Source organism: Suncus etruscus, chromosome 16 (genome assembly GCF_024139225.1).
Source record: "Suncus etruscus isolate mSunEtr1 chromosome 16, mSunEtr1.pri.cur, whole genome shotgun sequence".
Classification (NCBI taxonomy): Eukaryota; Metazoa; Chordata; class Mammalia; order Eulipotyphla; family Soricidae; genus Suncus; species Suncus etruscus.
In genome coordinates, this window is record NC_064863.1 from 48622152 (window position 1) to 48633564 (window position 11413).

Here is an 11413-nt window from a genome sequence, read left to right on the forward strand (position 1 = left end):
ATTATGACTTCATAATGGTGGCACCCAATAAAATCCATTGTGATATCATAGTAGCGCTCATCATAATGTCCACTGTGAAGTCACAGGTGTGAATTTCACAATCAGACTGTGGTGCATCATAATGACCACATAATGTCTTGCATCATAATGACATTTGTGACATCACAACAATGATTTATGTCTGCTTAGTTGTGGTCTATCATCATGTACACTGTGAGGTAACTAGCCTGAATTGTTTTCTCATAGTGATGTGCATCATTTTGTCCATTGTGATGTGACAGCCATGAAATATGTCCTCAAAGTGATTTATATCGCAGTGCCAATTGTGACATCACAAATGTAAATAATGACCTCAGATAGTGATACAAATAATGTCCATTATGACGTCACAGTCGGGATTTGTGACCTCATAATGGTCCATGTCATAATGTGCTCCATGATGTCACACCACAAATTATGGCCTCACAGTGATGCCCTTCATAATGAAATCTGTAAGGTCACAACCATAAATTTGGACCTCATATTGCTGTGCATGTAATGTCCATTGTGATGTTACAAAGGTGAGTTATGATATCATAGTGAAGATGAATCCTAATGTCATTTGTTAAATTACAGCCATGGAAAATGTGGCAGAGCATCATAATGGCCATTGTGACATCACAACTGAATTGTGACCTCATAGTGATGCTCAGCATAATGTCATTTGTGGGGTCACAATCAGAAATTATGATCTCATAGTAGTGCACATCATAATGCTATCTGTGACATGAAAAAATGAGTTATGACTTCATAGTTTTGGAACATAACATTTGATGCTCACAATGATGAATATAGATTGAAATATCACAATCATGAAGTATATCCTCAGAGTGCTTTTCAACATAATATCCATTATGAGGTCACAAATGTGAAACATGACCTATCAATGGTGGTGCATCCAAAAGGTCACAGTGATGTCACAACCATGAACTATGGTCTCATGTGTGCATCATAATGTCATTTGCGATGTCACAACCATTATGACTTCATAGTATTGGAGCATCATGAATTGTGGTCTCACTGAGGTGCACATCATATTGTCCATTGTGATGTCACAAACATAAGTTATGGCATCAAAGCAGTGCCTCATTCCAATGTGCATTGCAACTTCTCAAATCTAAATTTTGACTTCATAGTGATGTGCATCATAATGTCATTTGTGATGCCACAGTCATAAATTATGGCATCGTAGTAGTATATATCATATGTGTACATTAGTGACACAGCCATAAACTGTGACCTCATAGTAGTGGAAAATCATAACCACCATTATAAGGTCTTAATCACCTATAATGGTCTCGTTGAGTAGGAGATCCTAATAGACATAATGACATCACCATTGTGAAGAATGACCTCATAATGATAGAGCTTCATAACTTCGATTGTGACATCACATGTATTATGACTTCATAGTGGTACAAAAAGTGTGATGTCACCATTGTGAATTTTGAACTCTTAATTGTGGCACAGTGTAAAATCCTTGGTGAGAATATAACTATGGATTATGACCTCACAGTGTTGCACATAGCAGTATCATTATGTGATATTTCAATCATGAATTGTGACCCCAGAGTTGTGCACATCTTAAAGTCACTTATAATACATACATCAAGATCTCAGAGTGGTGCACATCAGATTGTCCTTTGTGGCAATATAAATATTTGTCATGACCTTGTCAAAGCGGTGGTGCATCATCATATCCACTATGGACTCAAAACGATGCATTACAGCCTAGCATAGTGATGTCATAACTATGAATCATGACCTCAGGGTGGTGTACATCTTAAAGTCCATTGTGACATCACAATCATGAATTATGACATTATAGCAGTGCACATCTTAAGATCATTCATGACATCACAAACATGAATTATGATCTCATAGCTTTGGTCCATCATAAAGTACACTGTGACATTACAGCCATGAATTGTCATCTTAATGTGATGCGCATCATAATGTCTTTGTGATGTCAGAACCATGAATTTTGATGTCATAGTGATGGCGCATCATAATCTGCATTCACAGCCTTGTGTCAAGTGCATATATTAATGTCATATATTATAGTGGTGCATATATTAATGTCATTTGTGATGACACAATAATAAATTATGACCTCAGAGTGGTGCACATCTTTACTATTTGTGATGTCGCCACCATTAATTATGACTGCATAGTTATGGTACATCTTGTTGACCATAGTGATGCCATAGCCATGAATTATGACCTCATAGTGTGGTGTTGCATCTTAATGGCTATTGTAATGTCAAAACCATAAGCTATGACTTCATAATGTTGCAGATTATGTCATTCGCGACCTCACAATCATGAATCATAACCACATAGTGATGTGTCATATTATCCATTGTGATGTCACAACCATAAAATATGAAATCACTGTGGTTTGCATTATAAGATCAACTGTCAAGTCACGAAGTGAACTATAATCTCACAATGGTAATTTATAATAATGTCCATTGTGACATCATAACTGAATTATAACCACAGTGGTGTGCATCATATAAATTATGATCTTATTCTGGTGAGCATCATTATGTCAACTTGATGTCACAATAATTATGATTTCATTGAGGTGGGACATTATAATGTGAACTGTATATACATATATATACACATGTATAAATTCATATATACATGTATATACATGTATATGTATATATAATTCCCTCAACAAGTGGATGGCAATATTTTATATTGTATGACATGATGAATTACATTCTTTAACCAGTGAAGTAATATCTAGATGTATATATAACATACCAGTTGCAAATTTTAACTGATAACTCAATATCTAATACAGAAAAAAATTGCAAATTTATGTTATTAAGCTTTATATATATGGCTATTATAAACTATTATAAACTTTATAGGTAGAAAAATAGATTAGGAGAACATTAACTATAAATAAAAGTAAGAAAATTATAGACTAATATTAAGGAAAATGAGAAAATTTGTACTAAAATTAGGGAAAGAACCATATTCTTACATCAGGGGGTAAAACGGGGTTAAAGAGATAGGATGACAGGTAGGCTTCTTCTCTTTCATGTGGTCAACCTGGATTCAATCTTTAGAAATTCATAGTTTCCTGAGTACTGCCAGAATGACTCTTTTTGTTTGTTTGTGTCACACCCAGTAACGCTCAGGGGTTACTCCTGGCTATGTGCTCAGAAATTGCTCCTGGCTTGGAGGATCATATGAGATGCTGGAGATCAAACCGTGTTCCATCCTAGGTTAGCGCCTAAAAGGCAAAGGCCCTACTGTTTCTGTCACTGCTCCAGCTCCCTCTTTCCTTAAGTTTTATTCCCCCAAATCTCCAAATTTAATATTTCTTTCCCCCATTACATCTATCTATAATACTGAGAAGAAAAGTACAAAGTCCAAGATAGAGGGTCAAAATAGCAATGCAGGAGTGGTCACAGTGGGCCTCTGTAGTCGTACTCTATTCCTAGACATTTCAATATTTTCAAGAGTAAAAATATTGATTAGTTAAAATGCTCAGCCTCAGAGTTAGAATGTAGAAGTTTGTTGGAAAGTAAAGGAAAAGTGTTAACTTCAAGTTCAGGATCTGTTTCACAAAAAAGAGAGGAGATGAACATCACTGCAATAAGGCATGGGATTGTATTATTACTAGCATGCTGGGGTCATCCCTTGTCAGACAAAGACATCAATAATAGCTCTAAAGTCATTTTTATAGAGAATCTGGTGATTTCCACATAGTGATAATTGACCTTTAAAACTATTGGTTCTCATACGGCATCAGATAAATGCTTGGTTAGGCTGTATGTATATATATATATAGTAAAAAGAAAATCGTTCCTTTACAGACCCAAGACACAGTTTTCAGTTTGTATTTTCTTCTGCTATCTCTGAGGCCATTCTGCACTTTGTGGTCGGCCATTTTAACATAGTTTGTACTAGCAAGCTCAGGTTCTGGAGACTGGTTATTTTTCCGGGTCTAGTCTTTTCTGTCACATATCTGAGACCTATCATGGCCATCTTATTTTAATCTAAAGCAAAGTCAGGGTTACAGAAAAAAACTGTAGTTAGTTTCAAACTTACATTACCTTCTAGCTTTAACAAAGGAAAAGGAGATCCATGCTTGGGAAGAAATTTAGTATAGCATCAAATAAATGTGTTTGTTTTTTTAAAAAAAAAAAAAGAGGAAAAGTGAGCCTTTGTATAGGCTTTAAAAGGCTCTTTGCATTCTTTTACAAAGATTGCAGGGATCCTAAGGAGTGGTTTGACTGGTCTGAGACCTTTGGGTTTGGCCATTAGCCTGAGGCATTGTTCATTATTTTCTCATCCTTGGTTGGGCAGAATTTTATTGTCTAGTTAGAATGTTTAAAGTATTTTTCAGGTCCTGGAGGAAGGGGTTTGTTAATGGTGACTTGTGGAACTGCTGACTAGGGGAAAGCAGTTTCCTTTTTCAATGAGTAGGAAGAGGAGTTTTATTGACATAGATGGAACTCTGTCTTAGATGTTATGTGGTCCATATTAAGAAAAGTCAATTATAGGGAATTAATAGATGTATCATTTCATTGAAAGTAAAAGGAAAGTGGGTATTTGTTTTATTGGTATTTAGATTCACATAGACACTTCGCAGGATCTGAGACAAGCAGGCTGAGATCAATTTGCAAAAATACCACAGGATGTGGATTATCAAAAAAGAGTGTTAAATAAAGTGAATTGATAGGAGAGAATTGGAAGCAATTTTAAACTATCTGCATTGTGTAATTGAAGAAAGATTGTTTTCATCAGAGTATAAACCACAGTTGCAATAACCAACATAATGGAAACGGTTGAGAAAACCTAACATGTGACTTACAATATGTGGTTCTTACAAAATGGCGTCCCTCCTTGTTCAGAACCCAGGACCCCACAGGGTCAATCTTTCATTAATAAGCTTTGTCTAAACTTGGAACCTTTATTTTCAAGCGTTTATAATGATTTTACATGTACATTTCACTTTGGGTAGCAATAATTAGAACAATACATCACATAGTCACATATCAGGGGGGAAATTGGAAAATTTCCCAGTTCTGTGTACTTGTTATTCTTTTATTTTTTCAGTATATAATAATGAAACATACTAATCCTATTCAACTTACAGTACTATACTGCATTATTAACTCAATTTTGTTTTTCTAAATCTTTATAGTTTTGTTTTACTGAATTATTGCTAAAATAGTTTATAATAGGAGATTTAGACTGAGTCAAATTATTGAGAAGGAATAAAAAAAATCTATGTATATAATTATAGTACTTTCCATCATTATTAGAAAACTAAATTTCTTTTTTGAATAGACAAGCTTATAAAAACATTCTTACACTTTCCATAACAAAATAAAAATATAAAAATAAAAAATAAAAATAATTAGAAATATAAATTAATAAAGTCTACAAATGTTCTTAATCTTCTGGATAGAAGAATGTGTGCTTTAAGTATGTATGAAACTTGCATGTCCTAGGATGATCTGTCAGGCAACTTTCCATTCTATGACCAGCACATGTAACTCTAATATAAATATGTATTTTTCCTTTTAATTATTCTCATCTATTAGTTTCTCCTGGAAGTCAGCTACTATCAGACTAATGCTAACACTAATAACATAAAACATAATATTGCAAACTTAATTGGTAAATGACAGATAATATGAAAAAATTTTATCTTATAGAGAACACATTAATAGTCTTTTCCTTAGGCAAAGGCAATATTCCTAATTGTGAATCTATTAATAATTACAATTTATGTTCTACAGGTTAATTTCTTCTTTGAATTTGCCTATTTTTCACTTATTCAGTATATTTTCTAAAGTTGAAGTGGTGGATAATTTATTTTACCTTTATTGGAAATGCTGCTCTTTAATTTTGTTTATATTCTTTTTGTACTGCTAATGACTAGGTTGGATGAAAAGAAGTCAAGTGGCAATTTAACAAGTGTAAGGATAAGATTAGAGTATTATGGTTTTCTCCTTAATAAAAAAGGCAATGATAATAAAAGTGAACATTGGCTTGGTGAAAATATAAAGAAATATTCCAGTTTCAAATGCATACAAACATTGTGAGACATTTTTAAATACAGAGTTGAGAATATTAGTAATTAAGCCAGACCAATTTATTAATGTCCAAATGCACAGTCATCTTACTTTTATGCCTATTTGATGGCTATCCTATATAAGTCTCATCCTATAGTTTTATATTTATTAAACCACGTTCTCAGTTTTTAGTGGATTTATAACTACCTTAATATGTTACCATTTATCTCAATAGTCTTTTGCACAAAAGATTTTGCACAAAATCCATAGTGATTTCTATGAAGTAATTTGCATTTTATTTAATTATATTTTTCTAGTAAGTGACGTAAAGTTGAGTTAAATTGCATCTTCACCTACATTATAATGAATATGACACATTCCAACATATAAAAATAAATTTCTGCTTCTTAGGTTTTACATAGCAATCCTTTCACAATTCTTATTATCCTTGATAATTCTTATCCTAATTTTTATCCAAAATTTTTATTCTAGACTCATTTAAAAATGATTTTATAGAGACCCCAGATACCAGGGTATCATTGTTCCTCTCGCAACTGGTAACTGGGATGTCTCTGCAGGGGATGGAGGGAGCTGGCCGACTGGACCCCTGTACTGAACCCTAGAGCAGGGATATGGGACCCCCAAGCCAGGCCTTCACAGAAGGCAGGCAGCCAGGTTCCCTGGAGGTGTGGGGAAAGGGAAGTAGCAGCCCCTCCCATGGCTATAAACAGCGTTCTGCAGATGACCTTCTTGCACTGGGGTCCTTTCTCAGCAGTCCTCATTTACCAAAACATGAGGGCGCATTAAATACAACTGTACTTAATTTACCATGATACCACAATGCTCAAAATTTTAGATTGTTCTTAGGAAAGGAAACAATGCCCAAGACCTCCAGGATAACACTTCATGCACTTAACTCCTCACAAAGCAGAACATCATCCCAAACTCAGCCAGATGTCAACCAGCCCCTGAAGTGAAAAGATAGCTTCCTTACATGAGAAAAACTGATACTCAGCTACTATTGACTAGCTCTAGATGGCCCCTCTCCCTTCACCTCCTTCTACAGTGGACTTTTGCTTGCTACCGATTTTGATGGCTGAGAAGCCTGGCGCTAGAGGATATCCCTGATAGTGACATCTTCCCTAGACTCCAAAAAACCAACTCACAGATTGAAGTGAGTTTTGGATCTTACCCCTCTGCAGCCTATTTCAAAAGAATAAAAGGGACACATAAATCTCCTTTGAATATCTCTTTATTCCTTCAATAAGCATAACCATGACCGAATATCTTCACATGTAACGGCAATTTCCCCCATCCTAGGGATCTGTTTAGTACAGAACTCTAGTAGACAAATCTTTGTCTAGAGGCCATGTAAGGAAAGGTTACGGGGATTGTTTGTCTTGATACCTTGACCCATATGCACCAGTAATACCTTGTGGCATTGTTCCTTTTTGCATAGGCACATTACAATGGGAAAAGATTACATATGCAAACAAGTTCTTATGTAATAGAGATCGAGCACATTTTAAACTGCAACGGGACCTTACACCTGAACTCCTGGCATAGTGACTTGGCTTAGACTTCAGCTGATTGGACATTGACCATTCACCCCTGAACTGGACACCATCTGCAGAAACAAACATGGTTTTCTACACCATCACTAGGAATAAGGAAGGCTCCACTACCGTTATGGCATTGACTTACTCCAAAGATGGCATTTATGACACCATGACAACCTAGGAACAGCAACAGTCTGCTTTTAGGTCAGGATTCTCTGCAATGCTACCTAGTGGTGAGACGAAACCTGTAGACTCCATATATCACGTAGCCTTCAACATAGGACCTGTACAGAAACCAGGATTTAAAACTACAGAAACCCGACAGCAACAACTGCGATGGAGAAGAATTGTTTTGGGGACCATATAGAATGTCGGCAATGTCTAAGACAACCTAGTATGCCTGGAGCCTGGAGTTAGTCTTATGCCAAAATACTTCAGGGATGAGTTTCCCTGTTTTTAGGCCAGAGGTTTCTTCTACAATTTCTCCCATATTTTGCCGTGCCTATGCAAACAACAACAACTGCCACACACATATTTCTTTTCTTCTAGTTCACCTACTGCCTTAAGAAAAAAGAGCATACTAAAGCTTCTGCTATTAACGACTTTATTGGTGATACAATAATTGTCACAAATTTAACTGCTAATGAACTCTGGTTTTCTATTTCCAATTCTTTTTTTTTATTTTAGATCTCCTATTTTCTTTATATTTTTTGATAACTTTGCTTCCTGTCATCCTGAAACAAATGTATTATGTCAGCTGTGATATATTTTCTTTTAATTAAATTTATTTTAAAAAAAACCTTCAAATTAGTCTGTGAAAAGGTGGTGGGAACCTCGAGTCATTGGTGGTGGGACTGGAGTTACAAGTACTATATATATATATATATATATATATATATATATATATATAAACATATATATATTATAAACAACTTTACAAATCATGGTGTCTAAATTTAAAAATGTGCTAAATTTAATAAGTTTAAAAAATTTTCAAAAAATGTTTTTATATATTTTTATCTGTGATTGTATGTTATATATATAGATATTATAATTTTCTAGTTATAGAGTATACTAAATACACCAAGTTTACATGAACCCAAATTCCTGATAATATCTCTAAACCATTTTATCACTTTCTCAGCTATACAGATTCAAAAGTTATACAGCAGTCACAAAGAAATGCCTATTTATCAGTAATATTTGGACATTTTATAGACTTCTCTGATTAAAGAAGAAAATATTCATCTAATCTTTCTTGCCAGTGGGTACTTTTGGATGGTAAGATGCTGAAAGTTAAATGATCATGTTAAATAGCAGTGAAATAGACACTTATGCTAATAATTTATATATATGCATTTTTGTAAGTTAAAATATAGATATGTTTTTGAGCCACACTGTTATGCTTAGGGTTTAATCTTGGCTCTGTACTTAGGAATTCCGACTGGAGGGCTGAGGGGACCATATACAGTGGCAGGGATGAAACTTGGGTCAGACATTTGCAAGACTAGTGCACTATTTGTTGTACTATGGCTTCTTGTGCATGTACATTTTAACACTCTATGTGAATTTTAAAGAGTTTTCAACGGAATAAATAAAGACTATTTTGGATAGTTGTAATGATTAAAATTTTCACTGTGGTAGTTTAAACTAATAAACTAATAAAAAGTATTTAAAACTAATAAAAGCTTATTTTTAAAATAAGTGTCTTAAAGTAATATAGTAAGTTCATGGAGGTTTTAATTCTCTTTTTTATTTTTCTTGGACATACCTACCTTCCAGTTTAATTTTCCAAATTTCTTCATAATCACAAAAAAAAACTACCATTACAGATTTCTAACTTTCAGGTTGTTGAAGAAAAGCATAAAGAAAAGGCATATACATTTTTATATGCAAAATAAAACATATGTCCAGGAGACTTCAGCTTAAGTCAGTATGGCCATATATAAGAAACAATCGAATATGCAGGCTTTTATTTGTTTTAACTGATATTGTATCATTAAAAAATAACCATTTTCTAAGGACAAAAGAGAACTTTCGGTTGGCATCTGGTATTGTCTGTTCTATTTGGCTTCAGTAGGAAGGAATTTATTAAAATTTAATCTTTCTTGGCATATCAGGAATTGAAATCAGGAATGTTGGGAACTAGATGTAATAATTAGGGACCAGCAAACCTGAGTGCCATTCTGGCACAAGCATAATTACTCATATTTATTTGTTTTGGCTTTTGGATCACACTTGGCAGCGCTCAGGAGTTCCTCCTGGCTTTACACTCAGAAATCACTTCTGGCAGGATCGGGGGACCATATGGGATGCCTGGATTCCAACTACCATCCTTTTGCATGCAAGGCAGATGCCTTACCTCCATGCTATCTCTCCGGTCCCAATTATTCCCATTTAAAACCAACTTCTCACCTACAGGGACTTGGCAATTATTCACTTTGAACTTTGAACACTTTTTAATTGATTATCTGCAGAATTTATATCTTAGCTAGTTTTACTTAACAGATGCAGTCAGAACTGATTGATAATATTTTAAAGCTATCTTGTTATACTATTTCATTCATGAATTTGTGTGTGTGCTGAGATCAAACCCAGGGTTTCGTATATGCTAAGTACATATACTACTAGTGAGTTACATCCTTGGTTCTGTTACTGACATTTTAATATTGTAGACTTTTCTGTGATTTTATGAAAAATATTTAATATAATGGAGGGTTTAGTTTTACTGAAAAATATCAATGAAGAGCTATTTTAGGGAACAAAGAAAGTCTTAGTCCATGAAAAAATATGAAGCAGGAAGATAGCCATGTTATTGTAACTTATCATGGGGAGAGAATATATTGTTTTGGTCATTGGAATAAAATGTTTTAACAACCAGAACCTACAGATAGTACAGTGTGACCTTATCAAGTATTTTTAGTTTTGTTTTTGAACTACAAACAATTCTGCTCATGGGATTACTCCTGACTTAGCACAGGAATAACTCCTGGTGGATATAGGTAACTATCTGGAATGCCAGATTTCCAGTGTTTGTAGGAAAGAACATTAACCACTGTACTCTCTCAATCTCCTTCAAGAGCTCTTAATCAGGTTCTAGAAAACAATTGGGGTAAAGTAAGTCTTCTTTAAGGGTCTTTTGGAAAGTTAATAATAAATAGTATGTGAAGTCACTATCATAAACTGGCTTCTTGCCTTTTATAGCTATATATTATTAATGATAAAAATAAGTAAATTTAAGAATATATCACTATATTTATAGGATTTTGTTTTTAGGGATATATATTTGGTTTAAATACTTAACTTTCTCCTTGCTATCTCTGATGGAGTTACTTAACCTTTTCAATTTATACTACTTCTTTAGTAACAGACAAAGACTTGCTTCTTGTTATCACACAGGAGCTGGAGTAAAACTGATGCTTAAAAATAGATGTAAAAATATTTACATTTCGGGCTGGCGAGGTGGCACTAGAGGTAAGATGTCTGCCTTGCAAGCGCTAGCCAAAGAAGGACCGCGGTTTGATCGCCCGGTGTCCCATATGGTCCCCCCAAAACAGGGGTAATTTCTGAGCGTTTAGCCAAGAGTAACCCCTGAGCATCAAACGGGTGTGGCCCGAACCCCCCCCAAAATCTACATTTCACAGAATCACATATTCTTTAAAAATAATTATTAAATAAACTAGGGACAGAGAGAAATTGTAGGGTTTTAGTCATTTGTATTGTATGTCACTGATTCTCATTTGACTTTTTGAACCATGTATA